This window comes from Canis lupus, chromosome 29 (assembly GCF_048164855.1).
Source record: "Canis lupus baileyi chromosome 29, mCanLup2.hap1, whole genome shotgun sequence".
NCBI lineage: Eukaryota > Metazoa > Chordata > Mammalia > Carnivora > Canidae > Canis > Canis lupus.
This window is the reverse complement of record NC_132866.1, coordinates 28,801,888-28,825,473: the sequence shown is the minus strand read 5'-3', so window position 1 is coordinate 28,825,473 and position 23,586 is coordinate 28,801,888. Positions and strand designations below refer to the sequence as shown.

At 42.5% G+C, this 23,586-nt stretch overlaps 1 long non-coding RNA gene and 1 pseudogene across 1 annotated transcript in view; both read left to right on the top strand.

Annotated features, from left to right (window-relative positions):
• The window catches only part of LOC140620582 (uncharacterized), a 51,958-nt gene that overhangs the window by 3,798 nt on the left and 24,574 nt on the right, over nt 1–23,586 (top strand). Inside the window, exon 2 of the long non-coding RNA XR_012020328.1 lies at nt 14,353–14,399. This is a non-coding gene — a long non-coding RNA (uncharacterized lncRNA). The remainder of the gene's footprint in view (nt 1–14,352; nt 14,400–23,586) is intronic.
• Nucleotides 3,484–4,395, top strand: LOC140620581 (armadillo repeat-containing protein 10 pseudogene; annotated as a pseudogene).

Here is a 23,586-nt window from a genome sequence, read left to right as displayed (position 1 = left end):
GTATTAATCCTCTTCCCTCTCCAGTCCCACTTAGTGGAAACTTCCAGGTCTCTTCTATACTCTTGCTGTCCTAAATCTTGTCCACTCACACAGTGTCAACTATCACTTTTATACTAATGAGCCCTTAATCTACAGCTTTAGCTTGGTCTTCCTCTGATGTTCTATTTTCAAATGCCTGGGGGATAATTCTACTTGTACCTATACCATTGTCGTCTCAAGTTCATCACCACTCCCCCCACACTGCTCACATCTCAACTTCTGCCAATGGCAGAAGAATCTTTCCTTGTTCTCTTCCCTTCCCAAGAGAAATTCTCTTCACTTAGAGCAGAAGGAGTGGGGGAACCCAATACATTTCAGGCACTGGGCTCTGCATATCCTGACCCACTTAATACAGGAACCATCCTGAAAAGTAAACACTGTCATCTCTGTGTTATGGGCAAGAAATCAAAAGTTGAGAATATAAACACCTTGCCCAAGGACTTGCAAGTGACACAGTTCTTAAGTGACACACTCCAGAGTTCAAATCAAAGTCTGATTCTACAGCCTAAATACTCTAATGGCCTCCTAATTTGTCAACTTGGCTTGGGCAGATTGCTGATAACACTCATCCTAACACCAGCACCAGATACTTTTTCTTCAAATGCTTCTTAAAGGTAACCTATGTTTTCTCAACTGTGCTATGGCTCCTCGTTGTGTGTAGCATCAAATGGACTCTCGAGACCACTGGTGAACCCTCATTACCATGCCTAAAACCAAATTTCTCATTATTCTTAAGTGATCTACACAGTCTTCTTACAGTCCCTCACCCTGACTCGTTTATCTGCTGTGCTTATTATCAGGGACCCTCTGAACTCTCACCCTCTCAACTCCAAGTTCACAGTCTCCTGACTATGAAGGCTTTTCTATCGACCATGGCTCACAATGATCACACGTCCCAGTCTCTTGACAAAGACTAAATGGCCTCCACTGCAAAACTTAGTTTTTGATCCAAGTAGTTTTATTTATTGTCTCATTATCTCTATCCTCAATTATACCGTAGCTCCCTGAGGATAAGGATCATATTCTATGCTTTCTTGGTATTGCCTACAGAGATTAATATAAATGAAATAAATAAATATATATGCAATTAGGAGAAAATGCCCAGAAAAGTATTAAGGGTAACATAAGTTTATTATTCTTAAGAATAGTAATGTCGGGCAGCCCGGGTGGCTCAGTGGTTTAGTGCCGCCTTCAGCCCAGGGTGTGATCCTGGAGACCCGGGATCAAGTCCCATGTCAGGCTCTCTGCATGGAGCCTGCTTCTCTCTCTGCCTGTGTCTCTGCCTCTCTCTCTCTCTCTCTCTCTCTGTGTGTCTCTCGTGAATAAATAGATAAAATCTTTTTTTAAAAAAAAAGAATAGTAATGTCATAGACATTGGCAAATTTTGCTACCTGTTTGATATTGGACACAGGTTCGGCAAATAGTCAGCAGAAGCTTGAGGGATTTGATAAATAAAAGTCAAACTCAGAGTATTGTCTCTTCCTCCTCCTGTTTAATCCTTAACAACTCCTCCATGCCCTCTCATCATGATGTGTGAAAGGAGAGGCACTTACATTGTTCACTAGATGATTGGGTTCAAGGATGAGGAACACTTGTCTGTTCTGTTCTTTTTTTTCAGTGCCTTAATGCAATGCCCAGAACATGCTGGATGTTTGATACACATTTGACAAAACAATGAACTGGACATATGACTTGGAGCAGATGCTGGTGTTGTCCTATATTCCCAATTCCTTTGGGATACTCTTCCTGATTTCCTATGTGACATGAGAGAATGTCAGAGCTAGAAGGATGTCAGCCCAAGCAACCCATTTTAAGGATAAGAAAATGATCCCAGAGAAGAGGATGATTGACAGTGTCCCCAGATCACCCCTCTTCTTAGTGGCCAGTGTTTCCCCACTGTATTTCCCTCACTCCCTCTTTTCAATGTTCAGTCCCCACACCTAACCCTAACCCTTATTCCTCTCTGGCAAGTTTCCTTTCCCACATCCCTTCTCCCAGGTCGGCACTCTGCACACACTCGATTTGTGTTTAATGCTGTATAACAGTGTCTCTTGGGAATGTAAACAAAAAGTACCTCCGAGGTTGCGAGAACACACAGTTTAATAACATGTGGCTATTTGGGAGGAACCCAACCTCCACCAGGAAGTTACAGTTCAGAATCTCTTCTGGGGCTCATATACCCTTTCAGAATTTCCATGAATCTAGATATATAGTGCAATCTTTATAATAATAAACCATGGTCCAGCTGCGTAAAATATCAGGCAGTGTACTAGACAGCCTAGAAGGCTCATAGGACCTCTGCAACTTCAAGTCATGGTAGATCCATTTTACAGATGAGTAGAGTGAGGTTCAGTGATGTAAAAACAACTTGCTTAAGGTTACTCAGCTAGTATCAGAGCAGGGGATTGAACTGATCTATTTGCCTTCTGCAGAAAACTCTTTGAGACACAATGACCAACTGTTGGCTGCTTCACTTGGGTACCCACTTCTTTCTCCATAGCTTCCTTGGTAAGGCCTCTCATCTAAGAACTGCTTCCATACCCTGGCTCTGTCATTGATCTGAACACTGATGTGTCAAGGTCTCTGGACCCCAGGAAGCAGTGCCCTGCCTGTGCCCTCTAGTGGTCATAGGGAGATGCACAACCCTCTCAGGCACTCTGAGGACCTCTTTCAGCACACTCTGGTGTGGGCTAGCGACCCAAGGCTTCTGGAGTCAGACTTCAGAGGTGCATAAGTCTTCCCTGGCCTAAGGAAGGAGCTGGATTCTCTGGGTCCTCCACTTCTACTAGTCCTTTAAGAAAGACCCACCCATGTTTGACAGTGGCCAAAATTAGATTGAGAAGGACTTGGCATGAGCCCCAAATTCCTCTTCAGAGAGTCAGCAACAGCAGCTGACTCAGAGTCTGTATAATTGATGTCTATTCTTAGTGTCCACAGTTCTTTGTTCATTGACACCCCTATGCCTGGTGTGCTAAGTTCCCAAATATTTCCCAAATGTACTTATCTTGTGTGCTCTTGAGTAGGTCCCAATCTTTCTGAGCAACAGCGCCCCATCTGGCAATGGGGAACACCTGCCTTATCAACCCCACAGGGGTATGTGATGAGGGTCAAACCAGAGAAGCAAATGTAAAATGGGGTTGAGGTTTGAGGTGATCCACCCTCTTCTCCTACAGACGTCTTGGGAGTCCTGGAACCCGTGTGCAGATCCAGCCTCTAGAGCCACTCACAGTCTCTCAGCATTTCTTCAGATAAATTACAAACTTGCCCTGGATGGATTCTGGGTCACACAGGACCACTGGGGCTTTTGGGCCAATTAGAAAAAGCCACTGCGGGGCCTGCGCTGGGGTAGTGTTGGGATCCACTTGCTCCCGGGCCGGGCCTTTGGGCCTCGTGTGCCAGGCCCAGCGCTGCGCCCCAGCCCTGCGCCCCGACCCCAGCTGCAGCATGGGCGGCGCCTGGGACGTGGGCTGGGTGGCCGAGGGCCTGGTCCTCCGGGCCAGTGCCTGCTACTGCATTTACAAGCTGATGCGGGGCTGGTGGTGAGGCACCCACGGGCTTCGGCTGCGCCCCTCGCACTCCGTAGAAGACTTAACCAGTGGTTCACATGATGATGTCCTAAATGTTGACCAGCTCCAGAAACTCCTCTACCTGCTTGAGTCAACTGATGATCCTGTAATTATTTAAAGAGCTTTGGTCACTCTGGGTAACAATGCAGGCTTTTCAGCTAACCAAGTCATTATACGTGAATTGGGTGGTATTCCAATCATTGAAAGCAAAATCAACAATCCCAACCACAGCCTTAAAGAGAAAGCTTAAAATGCATTGAATAACCTGAGTGTGAATCTTGAAAATCAAGTCAAGATAAAGGTATACATCAATCAAGTCTGTAAGGATGTCCTCTTTGGTCCCCTGGACTCTGCAGTGCAGCTGGCTGGGCTGAGACTGTTAACAAACATGACCGTGACTAACAACCACCAGCACATGCTTACTGATTACATCACAGACCTGTTACTCACAGGGGATGGAAGTACCATGGTTCAAGTTTTGAAACTCCTTGTAAATTTGTCTGAAAATCCAGCCATGACAAAAGTACTACTTGGTTCCCAAATGGATTCCTCATTCCTTTCCCTTTATGACCACCACGTGGCAAAGGAGATTCTTCTTCGAGTCCTGACGCTATCTCAAAATATAAACAACTGTTTCGAAAAAGGTTCTTTAGCTCTTCAGCCTACTTTCCCTAAAGGTTCCCTGTTTTTCCTGTTATATGGAAAATAATGTGCCCAGAAAATGAGGGCTTTAGCCAAACACCATGATGCAGATGTGAAGGAAAAGGTCATAGTCATACCCAGGTTCTGACTAGTTTTCATCTTCCAGCTGCCGAATCTTAAACAGTAAATATCACATTCATCATCAACCCAGCTAGAACCTGCCATGATCTTGTGGCTTATTTTGAACCAGTTTTGAACCATTTGATTGATACCAGATGAACTGAAGAGCTTTTTCTGACACTCTTTCTTTTCATTTTGCTGTTTGCCGAGTTTACTTCAATTATTTCCTCAATGTGACATGACAGTTGCCTTATTTACATGTTAGCTAACCTTGCATCCTTTGAAGTGCTGTGCTGTCACCTGCCTTCATGCATGACTGGCTGGTTGCTGCAGGGCCACAGCCGAAAGGCCCTGGTGCTTGTGGCAGGGAGGGGTTCCAGGGTCTTTGAGGCCAGCAGGCCAGCCCAGCCATACTGCTTCCAAAAGTCTCACTTGCCCACAAGGGTAAGTCTCTAACTCATCCCTGCCCACAACTTCTCATCATGAGAGTTTATTCTGAGTCCATGAAACTGTCTCCTCGCCCTCACTACTCCCATTCCATAGGCCAGCCTTTGAAGATGCAGCATGTGACTCCACCATAGGCAACTGGTTAAATCAGTTCTCTCATCCTAAATGAGGAGTCTGAATGTGCTCATGTGTTATGGCATGCTTGAAATGTGGATTTTTTTTTAATGAAAACTATGCTTATATCCAGAGAGATTGATTCCTGGGAGTGGGACTGAGGAAGGGGCTTTCCCATGTACACCTTCTTCTACCATTTGAATTTTTTAGCTATCAGCATGAATTTTATAATTTTTTAATTAAAAGGAAAATACAAGTTAAAAAAAAAAAAGAAAAAGCCACTGCTTCCTCCAAGTGGACATGGCTTTGCCAGGTGCCTGGCTCAGGTGTCTCATGGGCTGGACACCCTTGTTCAGTGAATAACCCACACAACCAAATGTGGGAACTTTGGTGCCACAGGCATCTCCAAATCCCTTTAGTCCCTGAATAGCATGACATTGAATGGACGTGATGACTATCTTTATAGGACACCTAATAACTGCTTCAGGAAAAATTCAGCAATGACTAGGTGGCGTGGCCTCTAAAGTGGGGAGAGAGTGGGTAAGGCCATCCCTCTGACTGGGTTTGTTGACATCTTCAAGCACTGGTACACATATTGCTCTTGTCACTACCCCTACAACCTAAAGAGTTATTTCCTTAACTGACTGAGGTTCCCACAGTAGATTTAATCCTTAAGTCACTAGAAGCTACAGACGAAGACCTGGGTTGTGGACAGGGATGAGTTAGAGACTTATCCTTGAGGGCAAGCGAGGACAAATAACCCTGTGGCGAAAGATGACCCTATCACAAAGTTTTAGACTATTTTATTCTCCTTCTCCTTCTGCCTTCCTCTCCCCCCTCTCCCCTCCTTACCCCATCTCTCCTTCTTCTCTGCCTTCAGCCTCTTCCTCTGTCAACCCCTGTGGGTTGCTCAGTCTTCCCTTTCTCCCTTTCTCTTCCCCTTTCTTCCCTCATGACTCCTTTTATCTACTGACTCATAATATGGAATTAAAGAGTACTCCATAGCCTTAAATATCCAATTATTTGTATTTAAAAATGACACAACTTGTGAACCAGCCATAATTCTCTCATAAAAATATCAACTATGTGAAATTACTTTCTTATTTGTATGTAAACTGTAGTACTTTTTCTGTGCATCAGTGATCTTTGAAAAAGAAAAGCTCCCCTCCTCAACCCTCTGCCACAGACACACACAATTTCTACAATAATAAGGAGGGAGGGAAGAAGGGAAGCCAGCAAGGAGGTGTCCATCTGATCAGTATCAAGGGGAAGTCCTCAGGACCCAAGCGCAGGGAAGGTTTAGGACTGCAGAATGTTGAAGGTGGATCCTCTACTCCACGTCCTTGCTTTGTTTCCAGGCTCCCCACCCTACCCCAAGTTTTCTACAGAAGGCAAATAGATCATGTCAGCCCTCCCCCCCTCCAGATGGAGGCCAGAGAAGTTACATGATTTCTCCAAAGTCACACAGTTAGTTCATGGCAAAACCTTGAGTAGAACCTATTTGTTGAACACAGCAAATGTAATAATGCAGGGTATGTAATGTGAAGATGCTGTAGGAGCTATAAGAATTCTAACAGCTTAATAAGACCCAGTTGCCACTTAAATGGAATTATGACCTCCAGGGAGAAGATAGATCATTTAACCTACACTCATTTACGAGGTGGACAAAATCAGATACCACCCCAAGGTCTATAGATTACATGTCAAATTCACATTCACATGCAATAGTTCACTCTAATGGAGGGGTCGGGGATATGGGCCATGGGCACAGAAGATGATATGTTTTCCTTTCAGCACTCAGCACACACCCAGCACCTCCCTCGCTGACATGTTAGACAGCAGCTCCTGTTTCTCTCTGCCCTCTATCCTCTAAGTACCTTCTGCAATAAGCCATGTGATTCCTCTTCCCTGCTAGGCTGTGACATGCAATTAGCAGGCAGTCTTGCTGACTGGCTTTGAGTTTATTAAGTCTTGAATTCCCAGAGCACTTTGTTCACTTTCTTTTTTGAATGACACCAATCACTTTCTGTACAGTAAAAAAAAAAAAAAAAAAAAAAAAAAAAGTATGGAGTATTTACTATGGCCAAGCACTGTGCTGGCCACAAGGAATAGATACAATAAGCCAGGTGCCTTCTCTTCAGTTGGGTATATTGCTGTGGGGGGCGGTGTTCATTTGTAAAGAATATTTCCCTTCCTCTGAGATGGGAAGTGATAACCTGTGGGTTGCATGGGATACTGTTGGTCCAATGAGGAGGGATCAGGACAGACTTCTGGGAGATGAACCAAGTTTTGAGGCATGAATAGGAGTTAGCCAGTGTAAAGGAAGTAAGTGTTTCTGTAAAAGGAAAAGTGAGGAGTTTGTAGGAGATGGGGTTAAAAGATTGCTGGGGACAAGTGATGCTCACTTGTGTCACTATAAAGTTTTCCCACATTGAAGCTCTCTCTCTGGGTTGTGGGAGAAATAGGTAGTTATGCATAGGTTTTGTTTTGACTCTAGGAACAATTTCCTTTGGCTTCAAAGCTTACATTGGAATAGTAAGGGAAACTGCAGTGGAGACAGGTATACTGTATACTATCAGTTCAGTTTTTCTGTACATCTAAAAAGATCCTAAAAACTAAAGTCTATTCATTCTTTAAAAACCCCACATTGGATTACTTAACTTATTTTAGAGGGTGGGGCAGCCAATGCTATCTTCATTGTCATGGAGAACATGGAGAGCATGCTCCATGGAGGTCTGACAAGGAGGCTTGCTTCCTTCTCACCCCTATTTCTCCCTAGTCCTTTCTCTTTTTTTTTTTAATTTTTATTTATTTATGATAGTCACACACACACAGAGAGAGAGAGGCAGAGACATAGGCAGAAGGAGAAGCAGGCTCCATGCACCGGGAGCCCGACGTGGGATTCGATTTCGGGTCTCCAGGATCGCGCCCTGGGCCAAAGGCAGGCGCCAAACCGCTGCGCCACCCAGGGATCCCCCTAGTCCTTTCTCTTCTCAGTCGAGGGCACCACCTGTCCCCTGCTCAGGTCAGCCTGGATTGATCATCCTTGGTCCCTCCGTCCCCCTCACCCCATATCTAGGCCGGCACCAAGTTCTAGAGATTGTACTTTACACTCCCTCTGCAGTCCTTACAGTTTGCTTCATCTCCTGTCCTCTCCTCTAGAATGAACCACCAACATCCTCTTTCTCCCAGCCTGGCTTCTTCAACGGCCTCTTAAGTAGACGCCTATAGTAATCTGCTCAAGCTGCACTAAAAAATCACCACAGATCAGTGGCTTAAAGAAAACAAATGTATCTTCTCATGATTCTGGAGGCTGGAAGTCTATGATCAAGATATTGGCGGTAGTGGTTTCTTCTGAGGCCTTTCTCCCTGTGTCTTCACATGGTCTTCCCCCTGTGCCTGTGTGTCTGTGACCTAATCTCCTCTTCTTATAAGGATACCAGTCATGGTGGATGTGGATTAGGGCCCAACCTAATGAACTCACTTTAACTTAATTAACAAATAAAGTCACAATCTGCGGTATTGGAGATTATCAATTCTACAGATGATTTTGGACGGAGGATGACACACCGATCAGCACATACTACTTCTATTCTTGTGTCCCTCTGCATGAAGAATCATGTGCAGAAGTCACATTCTTCACACAGCTACCAGAGTGATCTTCTGAAAATGTAAGTCAGATAGAGTTACATACTGCTTAAAAGCCTCCAGTGGCTTCCCAGTGTACTTAGAGTGAAATACAGACTCTTCCCCATAGCCTACAAGGCATGGTCTGACCCCTATGATCTCCCCAAACTCTCTGCACCTCTACCCTTTGCTCATCACTGCACAGCCACACAACGTTCCTTCAATTTCTAAAACATAGTACGCTCTTTTATACTCTGCCCACTTTTCATGTGACTGCCTTCTGCTTAGCCTTCAATTTGCAGAGATGCCTTCCCTACATGCCTGGTCTCAAGCAGGTGCTCACTGTGGTTCTCTCTTCTAGCCCTCAGTTCCTTTACTTAGCAGCTCTTTACAACAATATGATGTGATGGGAACCCTGGGTGGCGCAGCGGTTTAGCGCCTGCCTTTGGCCCGGAGCGCAATCCTGGAGACCCGGGATCGAATCCCATGTCGGGCTCTTGGTGCATGGAGCCTGCTTCTCCCTCTGCCTATGTCTCTGCCTCTCTCTCTCTCTGTGACTATCATAAATAAATAAAAATTAAAAAAAAACCAATATGATGTGATATTGTGGTTTTGTATGTTTCTTTTGCTTGTCTCCTCCACTAGTTTGCAAGCTTCCTGAAGACAAAGACCTTTCTATTTTGTTCATGCCTGTATACTTGTCTCTAGCACAGTGCCACAGAGAAAGTGCCCATCAATGACTGAAAGAGTGACAGAGTGCATGGGAACTTAGACATTATTTTGCAGCATGGGAAGCTGCCAAAGGATTTCGAGCAGGGAAACGACATGGTCAGATACACTAAATTACAGAGATCGCTCTGGCCACAGTGGGGATAGGATGGGTTATGGAACCAATCCTGGAGTCAGGGAAACTAGTGGGGAGACTACTGCAGTAATCCAAGTGAGAAGCAATGAACTAGGATCATGGAAATGGGACAGAAAAGGAGATCACATTTTGTTCAATGTAACAGTTTATCGGATGGAAGAGGTGAAGGATGGGGGAGACCCCTGGTTCTTGGGCTAGGAGAGAAGGTGAATGGGAGTGTCTTTCATGAAAACTGAAAGAGGAGAGAGAGAACAGGTTGATAGAGAGTGTTGAGGGGTAAATAAGGACAGTTACCTCTCTACTAAAGGGCTCCCCTTAAAGACAGGAACTGTGTTGACATTCCCATTGAAAAATGCTTTGCATGAAAAAAAAAATACCTTGCATGTAGTAGGCTCTCAGTAATCCCAGGTGGGGACGGTGTACGCAGATCCTTTGTCACATGCACAATGTCAGTTGTGGAGACACTCACACCTGCCCACAAGTCCTAACACCCTGGGGATGTTGGTTCTCCAAATTCCCATGTCACTCATATCCTCCAGCCCTGCTCAGCCTGTCCCATTCCTGATGGCCACTCACCCTTTGCTTGTTTTCAGCCCTGGTAGAAACAAAGCAAGCCCAAAATACACCAGCCAACTGGCAAGTGATGAGTGATTAGCTGCCTGGCCCTAAAAGGCTGGAATGAGGCGGCCTTTCAGTGCTAAGTGCAGTAACCCTAGCCCTTGGCTCGCTGTAATTCTAGATGGAGGTGGTCTGGGACTGGGTGTGGACAGGGCAGCAAGAACAGACCCTGGAGGTCCTCAGCCAGGCAGTGGGAAGAGAGTGCATCTCTCTGCAGGCAATTGAAAGTATGAAATAAACACTCAAATGGAGGTAAAGGGGATGTGCTAGGTTATGTGACAGGATGAGTGGTTCCTTTTACTAAAGGAAGGAAGACTCTCTGCCAGGCTTGGTGGGCTTACCTAATCTTCCTTCTTGCTCCTCATCTAAGATAAGGACCATATTGACAGGGAGCAAGATTCCTATTTCTTTTTTTCTTCGCTCTATTTCTGCCAAATATTCTATAGCTCCCTGACTTTGAAGTTCAGTTTCCTCTTTGATGAAGTGGGAGCCATGGATCACACCTTAAAGGATTGTTGTGAGGATCTAAATGAGTAAAGGATTTAAAGGAATGACTGGCTTACAAGAGGCATTCCGCAACCTAGGGGGTTAGCCCCTACTAAAACAAGTCTCTATTTTATTTATTTTATTTTTTTTAAAGGTTCTATTTATTTACTCATGAGAGACACAGAGAGAGGCAGAGACACAGGCAGAGGGAAAAGCAGGCTTCCTGCAGGGAGCCCATTGTGGGACTCGATTCCGGGATTCCGGGATCACACCCTGGGCCAAAGGCAGATGCTCAACCACTGAGCCACCCAGGTGTCCCAACAAGTCTCTATTTTAGAAATACCAGGGCACTGGAGAAATGCACTCAGCTCTCAGATGTCCATGGTCTGCAATGTGATTAGTATTTATGTGCTCATTTAAACTGCACTCTAGGGAAGGTCAGTGTCTTAATGGAAACTATACAAGAGGAAGTGGCTAGTTTTTGATCAAATACTCACTGCTGCTGTGAGGACATCAGCCAATAATCTCTCCCATTAGTACTGGAGCATTGTAATTAGCTCAATAAGTATATTAGATGGGTGTTCACTGGGAGAAAAATGTGGCTTGTTAATAAACCCAGGTAGAAATGAGTTTTCATCATTAAAATCAGGTATGGAAGATCTGCACATTGACTAAGATAGTTTACAGTCGCTCTCCACCCTTGCATGGTAGGAAAAAGGAATTTTTTTTTTTTAGTTCTGTTCATTTTGCCTTTCTGGATGGCACCTGAGGCTACATTCTAACATAGTCCTCTGTCCAACTATGATGTCAAAGAATTTGGTTTGCCTGAAGCCTTAGGGTTAACTTAATTCTGCTTCTAGATCATGGAGTTCCCTAGAACAAATTATGCAAGGTCTGGTTAGAGCTCCTGAAAGGATAGAGCTGCGATTAGCTTTCAGGACAGATTTTGTGTCTACTTGCTGATAAAAGTATGTCTAATAAATGTCCAAGATGTGGTGGAATTGGATCTGAAACTTGCATGAAGTTGTTGAGGGTGAAGCTAGCCCTCAGTATCCCATAATATCTACCAAAACAAACTATTAAGTTGTGCGTAATTAAATATGTTTAGGTCAGTTTACAATATTAAGGCTTAGGATTTCATTTACCTTATTTTACTTAAACCTCAGAACAAAGCCATGATGTAGGTCCTATTATTATTCCTTAAAGAGAAAAAAAAATAGTAAAAGCCAATCCACAGAGATTAATTAATGTATTGACCAGGATCACATAGCTGATGAATAATGGATCAGGACTTGAGCCCAGGACCGGCTGAACCCAGAGACCTAGCATGTAAACTACATGAGACTTTCCAATAGTATTTGAGGGTTTTACTTTGAACAACTTTTCTCCTCAAACAGGGTCAGTAGTCTGTAGTCTGGCTCTGCTAACAGCTATGCCTTCTTCATCTCAATGCCCACCAGCTAGGAAACAGTCACCTCCAACTGAGAGGGAGCTGCCTCACAGGGATGCCTCTGTCACAAATTCTGGCAACAGCCCCCTCTTGACTCTCTCTTTTCACAGCTTCTTTTTTCTGAGTTTCCTCCCTCAGCCTTCATATTGATACTTTCGATGTCAGAGGTGGAACATCCAGTCCCCTGCTAGGGGACTACATAAATATACAGGGTCCCCGGGGTGGTTCTGCAGCCCTGGCTTGAATGCAGCCCACTCATGCCATATTCAGATGGCTCCAGTCCCTTGGGAGTCTTTCTTCTTATCAACCAGACTGCCTTCTTGTCGCTCCATCCACTGGTCCAGACTGTCCACTGGAGTCACTTAAGCCCAATCCCTGTGTCACATGACAACTCTTCAGCTATGTTAGGATGGATTCATGTGTCACTAAGTGTGTTCTCTTAGGAAGGACCTAGGGATGCCAGATGCCTTGGGATATAATGTAGGATCTTTCTAGATTCTGTAGGTCCTCTCACAGGCAGCTTTGGAACCTGAGAGACTCTGGCTTCACAGGAATTTGTTCTGTCCTCTGGGCAAAGAAATGCTTCCTGATCAGCTTTCCAGAGTCAAAGAGGGAAACTGCCAAAGCCCTCCCCCACTTTACTGTTATTTTTGTAAAGATTTATTTATTCATCTATGCGTGAGAGACACACACAGAAAGAGACAGAGACACAGGCAGAGGGAGAAGCAGGCTTCCCCGGGGGAGCCCTACATGAGACTTGATCCCAGGGCCCTGGATTCATGACCTGAGCCAAAGGCAGATGCTCAACTACTGAGCCACCTAGGTACCCCTTTGAGTTATAACCTATAAGTTCTTTACACAACTCTTTTGTTTTTTAAAAAGTTCTCTTGAGATACAATTAATATACCATAAAATTCACAATTTTAAAATGTAAAATTCAGTAATTCTTAGCATACTCTCAGAGTTATGCAATCACCACTGCTACCTAATTCTAGAATTTTTAATCACCCAAAAAAAGAGACCTCATACCCATTTGCAGTGACTCCCATTCTCCCTTCTCCCAACCCCTGCAACCACTAATCTACTTTCTATCTCTGTGGGTCTTCCTGTTCTGGAATCTTGTAGCATGTGCTCTTCTGTGACTGACTTCCTTCACTTCGTGTGTTGTTTTCAAGGCTCATTTGTGCTGTAGTAGGTCTCAGAATTTCCTTACTTTTTATGGTTGAATGAGACTCCATCTCATGGATATACCACATTTTGTTTATCTGTTCATCAGTTCGTGGAGATTTGGGTTGTTTCCACTTTGGAGCTGTTATGAATAATATTGCGGTGAATGTGTGGGAACAGACTTTTATGTGGACATGTTTTTTGTTCTCTGTGTCTGTACCTAAGGATTGCTGCTGCACAGCTCTTAAGTGTATGTTCTTTTTTTTTTTTTTTTTTTTAAGTATATGTTCTGAGGCATTTCATGTCAAGCCCTTTTCACACATTGCGGTTTCAGCCTAGCCTTGGGACTTAGGTGTGCAGTCGGGAAGCTATCTCACCAATGACAGGGTGGTGGGATCCAGTCATTTGGAAAACCCAGCCAGAAGCCCACCAGCAGTTCTTTTTCCTCTCTGCCATGTCTAGAGGGGCTCAATGGTTTCCTTCATTCAAAATGCCATCTTTTATTTGATAATAGTTCAGAGGGCTGGAGTAGAGGAAGTATGGCAGGGAAGTTTTTTTGGACATTGACTATAGGGTATCTCCTGATTTTAAAATGTTAAGTTGTTTTTGAGAGGGATTATTAGACTTGGGGAGATTAATTATAGCCTTAAAGGTTACCCTGAGAGTCCAACCCAGCACTTTTATAGAGGAGGAAAAGGAGGGCTGGTTCCGTAGTGTAGATGACAGCCATAGGCCAACCTTTACTGCTGAGGCTGCGGGGGAAGTATTGTAGACAGAGAAGTGGCAGTCCAGGCTGGGCCGAAGGCCATCGATTGAGCTTCTCTGAGGTGGCCTCTAGGAACACCCAGTAGAAGGATAGATTATTCTGTGCTGCATCAGACACTAAAGGTTAGGGATCTGCTCCCTAATTCTCTGTACCAGAGCACCACAGAAGCTATAGGTAGCAGAGCCCAGACAACTCTCACCTCTGAGCCCAACTCTGTTCTTTCCATAATGCCACAAATCCTGTCACCTCTCTGGGCCTTGGTTTCCTGCTCTGCTCAGTCAGGAGAGTGATCCCCTCCCTGCCTGACTCACTTACTTGTTACTAGGACCAAATCAAATGAAATAATGAGGAGGTAAGCACTCTTTACAATGAAGAATACGTGGTGGGGTGATGATTTATTATGGGCCTGGACTCATTTAAACTTCTTTATCTATTCATGCTGCAGATACAAACGAGTACCTGGTTATAGTTTAACCCCAACTGCCTTTTCAGGTAACTACCACTACATTTTTATTACCCATTGTATACTTGTGTTTGTTCTAAATCACTCTAGCTGACTTGAAAAGCTTTTCCATAGGGCTTTCTCCTAATACTCAAGCCTGATGCTTCCTGCCTAATACTTGCACCTTCCTAGAACTGCGGTCCGCCGCCCTTGCCCCCTCTCCTTCTCAGGACTCTTTCAACTCATGCATGTTTCATTGAGGTCTCAAGGTCAGAACTTCATGCAACATGCACTGATGCATGCAATAGATTGACAAAACACTCTTCGGTTTACTTCTGATGCTTTTTCCAGTGGTGCCCAGTAGGCACTTTCTAAGATAGAATTCTTTCAGCCTTCAGTAAAGATTCAAGAACCTGGGGTAACTTTCTCAAAGCATTCACTTACTGTCAGCTTTCCACCACCACATGCCAGGCTTACAAATGAGGCACAGATCACTCCTTGATGTTTTAATGGCTTTGTAATTACACTAGTGGCAAGAAAAAGAAACTTGAAAAGTTAAAGGCACAACCCAAATTGTCCATTAGTGGGTGAATGGATACACGAAACATGGTATGTACATATGATGGAATATAATTCCACCCTAAAAGGAATGAAGTACTGACACAAGCTACAACATAGATGACCCTTAAAGATATTATGGTCAGTGCAATCAGTTGGTCAAAGAAAGACTAATACTGTTTGTGTGAGATACCGAGAATAAGTCATATTCATAGGGAAAGAAAATAGAATAATGGTTACCAAGGGCTGGGGGAAGAGAGAATAGACATTAGTGGTTAATGGGTACAGAGTTACAGTTTGGGATGATGAAAAAGATGTAGAGATGAATGGGGGTGATGGTGGCATGACAGTGTGAATGTACTTAATGCCAATGAATTGTGCACTCAAAGTGGCTGAAAGAGTAAACACTAAATTTTATCTTATGTAATATATATATGTATATATACAAATTATTCATTCAACTGTTTGGTGGACATCTGGATATTTGGCTTCTTTCCAGTGTTTGACCATTGTGAATAAACCTACTTAAAAAAAAGCTTAAGGCAACAGCACTTAGAAAGAATGCTGTGGTATGGGAAGGGGACAAGTAGGTTATCAAAACTGTCATGCTCTTTCCATCATCTTTCCATGCCACCATAATGGCACACATGAACATCCTGGCCAACGCTGTCCTCTCAAAGGCATCAATGCTGCTGAGAAGAGAGGCGAACGGCAGGCTCTTATTTAGGCTGTGCTCCAAAGGCATTTCTTTCTTTTTTTTTTTAATTTTTATTTATTTATGATAGTCACAGAGAGAGAGAGAGAGAGGCAGAGACACAGGCAGAGGGAGAAGCAGGCTTCATGCACTGGGAACCCGATGTGAGATTCGATCCCGGATCTCCAGGATCGCGCCCTGGGCCAAAGGCAGGCGCCAAACCGCTGCGCCACCTAGGGATCCCCAAAGGCATTTCTAACTGATGCTGAAGCATGGTCAGTGTGAAACCATTAATCATCACAGAGCTAGGGCAATTGCTGTGAACCCGCAGTCAGGTTAAACAAGTGTGGAGTTATCGCCCCCAGATTTGTATGCAATTCAGGGATCTAGAGAAATGACAGAACAATCTGCTCTTGTCCCATCAGTTTGGTTTCATTGTGCTAATGACTCAGCTGGCATCATAGACCAAGAGGAAGCAACACTAAAACACACAGGACAGAAAATCCTGGGATTCCTTTTCTTTTCTTTTTTTATTTAAGATTTTATTAATTGATTTGAGAGAAAAATGAGCAGTAGGGAGAGACAAAGGGAAAGAGAGAGAGAAGCAGACTCCTTCCTGAGCAGGAAGCCCAGTGCAGAGCTCAATGTGGGGCTCAATGCAGGACTTGATCCCAGGACTCAGAGATCATGATCTGAGCTAAAGACCAACACTTAACCAATTGAATCACCCAGGCACCCCTCCTGGGATTCTTTTATAGGGAAATAATGCATACATATGAAGACAATGCCTCAGTGAACAACAACAACAGAAGACTCTTGTTTCTTTACTGCTATATACATGCAGGTAAGAAGTCTTAGGTAATAATCACCAAAATGCAAATAGTGAATAGCTCTGTGGTGGGATTATGAATAATTTTTATTTCCTCTTATTTTTTCTTTATAATTTTATTCTTTGTTGGTACAAAAAGTACATAAAATTGTATGTCTCGGCTTCTCCCTTGCCATGGTAGAGAACTCAAGTAAGGAGATATGGAATTTCCTTCTAATGATCTTACTATTTTTTTTCCATATGTTCTTATGTGCTTACATGTTGAGAGGAGCTGTGGCTTGAAAGTGGAGCCCCATTCCAAGTGGCCTTGGAAACGTCATGCAATCTCTCTAAGCATCTGTTCTTTTACCCTTTACCTGAGAATAGGGATAATAATAACAACAATAACAAACCTGCCTTTCATTGTAGTGCAGAGGAGCCCAGTCTGATATGGAAGTACTGGAAATGTAACTAATGTCACTCTCCATCACAGAAGGTACTGCCAGGATCCAGATTACCTTGAAGTAGGCTTGAGGGGAATATTTTCAAAATTGTCCCCATTCCAGCCAACTATAATGAATTAAGTTAAAACTCTTATCTCCACTGCCTTGCATTCCTTGTGGGCAACCTCCATGTGCAAATCTTTAATGATGCGAACGTCCTAGAGAACAACCACTAGGGGGCATAATTTCATCACTTGAAAGCCTGGGTCCTACTTGTTAACCAGTGCATTTTTCCACCCAAAAATTATATATGCACCTAAGAATTAAGGAAGCTTTGAGTTGAAGTTTGGAAACCCAAGGTCACAGGCTCACCGTTCCACCCTTTTATGAGTCTCTTCCCTTGCCTCTTGTCCTATCATGGATGACATTAGTTTCCCTCTCTGTGGTGGCACGGCCTCACTATACTTACCCAGCCAGACATTGCCAGAAAGGAACTTTTTTCCCCTTCGTGGACTGGGTGGGTAAATGTTGTATGTTATTTCCAAGTTCTACTCAAGGCTGCTGTGGAGTACTCTTTGGTTTGAAGGACTTTTCTTCTTTGCTTTGACCCAGTTCAGGGTAGAAGGTCAGAAACTATCTCCCTGTTTCTCTTCAACCTACTTATTCCTTAGCTGGTAGTTTAAGACTATTCCTTTAAAAATTTTTTTTACACTTGGGAGATGGTCAAGCTTTCCCAATCAATTTACTATTGATGATATCACTTGTAGCCAAATCCCTGCTTTGCTTCTTAGACTTAGAAAGTTCACTGCCCCTTCTCTTTCTGATGCTAAGTTTCTAAAGACTAGCAATTCTCAGACTTTAGTTTGAGTGAGAATCATGTGGAGGATCATGTTTAAAGTGCAGATTCCACAACTTCACACCTCTTAGGATGACTATTATAACGCTGAAATGAAAAAAAAAAACAGGAAAATAACAAGTGGTGGAGGGTATGTAGAGAGATTAGAACGGCTGTACATTGCTGGTAGGGATGCAAAATGGTTCAGTTGCTGAAGAAAACAGTTATGATGGTTCCTTTAAAAAAATAAACATAGAATTATCATTTGATCCAGCAAGTCCATTTCTGGGTATACACCCCCACAGAAGTGAAAGCAGGATCTTGAAGAGATATTTATATATCCATGTTCACAGCAGCATTATTCACAGTAGCCAAAAGGTGGAAGCAACCCAAGTGTCTATTGATGGATGAACGGATAAACAGAATGTGATCTATACATACAGAGGAGTATTATTCTACCTTAAAGAGAATGAAATTATGACATATACTACAACATTGATGAACCTTGCAGATATTATGCTGAGTGAAATAAACCAGTCACAAAAGGACAAATATTGTATCATTCCAATCATAGAGATATGTAGAACAGGTAAATTCATAGAAACAGAAAGTAGAATGGTGGTTATAAGGGACTGTGGGAGGGGCAATGGGAGTTGTTTAATGGGTACAAGGTTTTAGTTTGGGATGATGAAAAGGTTCTAGAGATGAATGGTACTGATAATTAAGTACATTTACAATAGTGTGAATTCACATTATTGTGAGCATACTTCATTCCACTGCTATACACTTGGAAACAGTCAAAATGGTAAGTTTTTATGTTATGTATATTTCAGCTAGCACAATGAAAAAAATGTCTTTAATAAAGTATTTTTTTAATTTAATTTATTCATGAGAGACAGAGAGAGAGACAGAGAGAGAGTGAGGCAGAGACACAGGCAGAGGGAGAAGCAGGCTCCATGCCAGGAGCCCGTTGCGCGGAACTCGATCCCGGGACTCCAGGACCACACCCTGTCCCAAAGGCAGGCTAAACCGCTGAGCCACCCAGGGATCCCCTTTAATAAAGTATTAAAGTGTAGGGTTTCACAGTACTGATTCCATAGGTCTGGATTGAAGCCCAGGAATCTGCCTTTTTCTTTTTCTTTTTCTTTTTTTTTAATGTAGGCTCCATGCCCAGTGTGGAGCCCAATGCAGAACATGAACTCATGACGCTGAGATCAAAAGTCAGACATTCAACCAGTGGAGCAACTTAGGCATCTTGGAATCTGTCTTTTTTAAGTCGCTGGGGATTTTGATGCTGGTAGCCTTAGAGAAACATTGGCATTCAGTGCCTGTGGCTACGTTCATGTTTCCCAAAATCCCTGCATTAGGATTAGCTTTAAAGTAGAGACTGCCACTTACTGGGTGTGTGTGAGAAACCACTGGACATTTCTGTGCTTCAGATTTGTCATCCTTAAAATGGGACTAATAATCCTACCTAATAGGATCTTTGTAAAAATTTGGAGAGTTGATAAATGCAAAGTGATTTTTAAAATGATTCTAACACTTAATGGCAGGGTCTCCTTTTTATATGGCTGTGAATATTCTCAAGGGCCAGGAAACTGTTACAACTTACTGAGCTTAATTAATGCGTAGGGTTAGGAGTTAGAGGCATCTCTGCTTCTACAAAGAATTTAGTGGTGAGGCTCTTATCCCATGAGAAGCAGTGACATTCTGTAAGGTAGGAGAGAAGGTTGTGATACATCTTATAGAATTCTAGTGGGTTTATTTTTATTATTCAGATGCATTAAAAAAAATCTCCTAGAAGAATTCATACTAACAGAGGAGTAGGGTTTGTGGCAGAAGGTAAAAAGGGGAACTTTCACTTGTCATCCTATTTACTTCTAGGTTGTTGTATTTATTTTACACTGTGAGGCCTTGTATTAGTCTTGTACTTAGGGGGAAAAGAGGCTTTTTAGTGGGTATGAAATGTGGCTGCCCTTTCCCATTCAAAACGGGACAGGCAGTAAAATCACAAATACCCACTCAATATTCTCACATAATAATATGGATGATGTTACCTTATAATTAGCAATTTGCAAAGCACGTTCACATCCATTATCTCATTTAATCCTTGGCATGGTTTGGTGAAGTAGGTAATATTTTACCTACTTTCCAGCTGAGAAACTGAATGCACATCACTGTTGTCCTAACCACATTGTATCCCCTCCATTTCCTTAGAGTGTTGCTCTTGTTTCATTTTGCTGTAGGGCTTCTGACACTTATTCTAGTCCTACAATAAAATATATTTGTAATTCGTTCACTTGTGGCTAACATCCTTCACTGAAATGGCATAAACTGAAGAGATTATTTAGACATGAGATGGGCAAACACTGCAAGGCTGGCCAGGTAAGGAGCTAGTCCTGTTGTGTTTGTTTGCCTCTGGAGGTTATTATACCAGAATTCTTTTTTTTTTTTTTAAGATTTTATTTATTTATTCATGAGATACAGAGAGAGAGAGAGAGAGAGAGAGAGAGAGAGAGAGGCAGAGACACGGGCAGAGGGAGAAGCAGGCTCCATGCAGGAAGCCTGACATGGGACTCTGGTCTCCAGGATCACGCCCTGGACCAAAGGTGGCGCTAAACCGCTGAGCCACCGGGGCTGCCCTCATACCAGAATTCTTAAAAGCAAATTATTTCATGCATACACGTTTTAACAGAATCTTAATTTTGGTTAGTCTGCTTGGCAGGCAGAAACCACATGAGAGTTTTGTTGTGCAAACCCTTCTTTCACAAAAAGCTGAAATATTAGGTAGTCTTTGTAGAGCTGTAAATGTGTTTCCAATTGGAGCAGAGTGAACCTCATCATTTGAGAGTGGGTATTCCTTAGTGATCAGGAAAATACCGATGATTTTGGTCGTTTGCACTGCAGTTGCAAAGATTTATTTGGATATTTATTGTTTAATGATGGGCATTAGTGCCTGCACAAAAATGAAAGTGTCTTTGAGTTGCTTCAGGTAGCACTTGTAAACCAAAGGTCTCTCCAGGATGGGCTAAATAATTTACACAGCACAGTTAAGATGAAAGTGAAGAGCTCCTCACTCAAAAATTATTCAAATTTTAATTTCAAGATGGGAGCATCAGAACATTAAATCAAGTGCAGGGCCCTTTGCAAGTGCACAGGTTGTACCCCTATGAAGCCAGCCCTGGGTCTTACTTATATTTAAAAGACATTAGATAAGACATTAAAATGTTAAAAATTTTAAGAGATATAAAAGTAAGCCTCGGGACCCCTGGGTGACTCTGTTGGTTAAGCATTTGGCTTCAGCTCAGGTCATGATTTCGGGGTCCTGGAATTGAACTCTGCCTCAGGCTCTGCACTCAGCAGGGGGTCATCTTGTCCCTTTCCCTCTCCCTCTGCTCCTCTCCTCCTCTCCACTCCTGCTCTATCTCTGTCTTTCTCAAATAAATAAATAAAAATCTTTTTTAAAATTTAAGAAGTAAAAGTAAGTCTCTAGGGAAGGAACATCTCTCTTAATCATTTCTTGTATATCATTCCAGAGACTCCATTCATTCACAAACATATATATATATATATACACACAATATGTTATCTGCCCTCATTCAAAACATATACATAAAACAGTAGTATTCTTTACACATTGCTCTGCAGTTTTTGTTTTCTTAACAGTGTATCTTGCAGATCATTCCTAATCATACATAATTCTTTTCCATGGCCACACAATATTCTGCTCTGTATATGCAACACATCATTTAACTAGTTCCCTTTGATGGATATATAAGTTGCTTTCAATGACCAAAAACCTTTGCAGATCATCTTTTTACACGTGTGAGTTAATCTGTGGACTTGTCAAATCAAAGATATGGTTTGTTTTAATTGTGATAGATCTTACCAGTTGCCCTCTAAAAAGATTGTACCAAGATACACTCTCACCAATACAGATTTTCATCAGATTTTGGGGTCTTTGCTGGTCCTATAGGTGGCACACAGTCTTCATTGTACCCTTGATTTTCTTTCTCTTATTATCAGTGAAACTGAGTATCTTTCACTGACTATCTGGAAGTCTGTTCTGTAGACTGTCTTCATTATATCTTTATTGATATATCTTCATTAATTTTTTTCTTATGATTTGTACAAACACTTTATCTGTTGAGGAAATTTGTTCTTGGTTTGTGAGGCATTGAAAATATTTCTCTTGGTTGGTTTTAACTTTTGAACTCTGTTTTGCCACGCAGAGTATTTTTTAAATGTAATTGAATTTGTCTGTTTTTTTTTTTATGGTTTCTAAATTCTTTATCACACTCAGAAAGATCTCCATTCCCATACATCCTACAGGTCTTTCTTTGATTTCATTCCTTCACATAAACCTTTACTCCATTTGAAATTTAGTTTAGTATAAAGTGTGAAATAGGGATCCAGTTTTATTTGTTTTCCAGATAGCTGCCTAACGGTCCCAGGATTGTTATTGAATAATTCACCTTTTCTCTCACTGATTAGAAGTTCTATCTTTATAGTAAGTTCCTATATGTGTTTGTGTCTATTTCTGAACATTTTCTTTCATTTACAAGAATTGTTAAAGCAGGGGCACCTGGGTGGCTCAGCGGTTGAGCATCTGCCTTTGTCTCATGGCGTGATCCCGGGGGGGTCCTGGGATTGAGTCCCGCCTCAGGCTCCTTGCAGGGAGCCTGCTTCTCCCTCTGCCTATGTCTCTGCCTCTCTCTCTGTGTCTCATTATATTTATATATTTTAAAATAAATAAATTTTTAAAAAAATAATTAACAAAAGAATTGTTAAAGCATAATGTGTCAAAAAATTTTTCTCTGGGGTGCCTGGGTGGCTCAGTTCTTTAAGCATCTGCCTTTGGCTCAGGTCATGATCCCAAGGTCCTGGGATTGAGCCTCATGTTGGGCTCCCTGCTTAGTGGGGAGTCTGCTTCTCCCTCTCTCTTTGCCCCTCCCCCCAACTCGTGCATGCGCTTGCATGCTCTCTCTCTCTCTCTCTCTACTAAATAAATAAAATCTTAAAATCTTTTTTCTAAACGTTTTTCTAGTTTGATGAGTGGTCATAAAGAGATGTGGCTTGTCCAGAGCCTCCTAATTCAACATAATAATCCCTGAAAGGCTAATATATGTTTACTTTTGTAAGTATTTGAAGGAAAAAAATTATTATGGTAGCTAAGAACATAGATTGGGGGTCAGGTAGACCTGGGTTTCAATCTCAGTTCCACACTTAGCTGTGTGACCTTAGGTGAGTTACTTGCCTTATCTGATCCTCGATTTCCTCATTTATAAAACAGAAATAAATATAGTACCTGTCTCATTGAGTTGGTTGAGAAGTAAACGAATGTAAAGTGCTTAGACCAGTGCCTTATGCATAGTAAATTGTTGTTATTGTTGTTTACCCATAGAGTAACCAACTCATACTTGTTTGCCTGGGATTTCCCTAGTTTTATCACTGAAAGTCCTAAGTCTTGGAAGATCCTTCAGTCCTGAGAAAACTAGGATGTTTGGTTACTCTTAACCTTATTACTGTGTGCAGTGTGTGTTTTTTTTTCCTCCATCAAAACCACACACTCAATACCTACATTGATTAGCTCAGCTTTTATAGATGCATCACAAAATGCATTTTTTTCTTATATACATAAAATCCATGGTCTTCTCTCATTCCAGTTGAGTGCTCCCTCCCCCCACCCTGGGGCTTGTAGACATTCTTTGTCCATCAGAGCCTAATCTAGGATTTCCTCTGGTTTCCACATGAGCCAAGATCAAAGAGCCCCCCTCCCAATGCCAACAAGGGGAAGGTGTTGGGAGAGAAGTGGGGGTTGGGGTCAAAATAAGACTAGACAGAAACAAAAGGTAGGATGACTCCAGGACACTTAAGATTAGGAATACTTTGCTTCTAA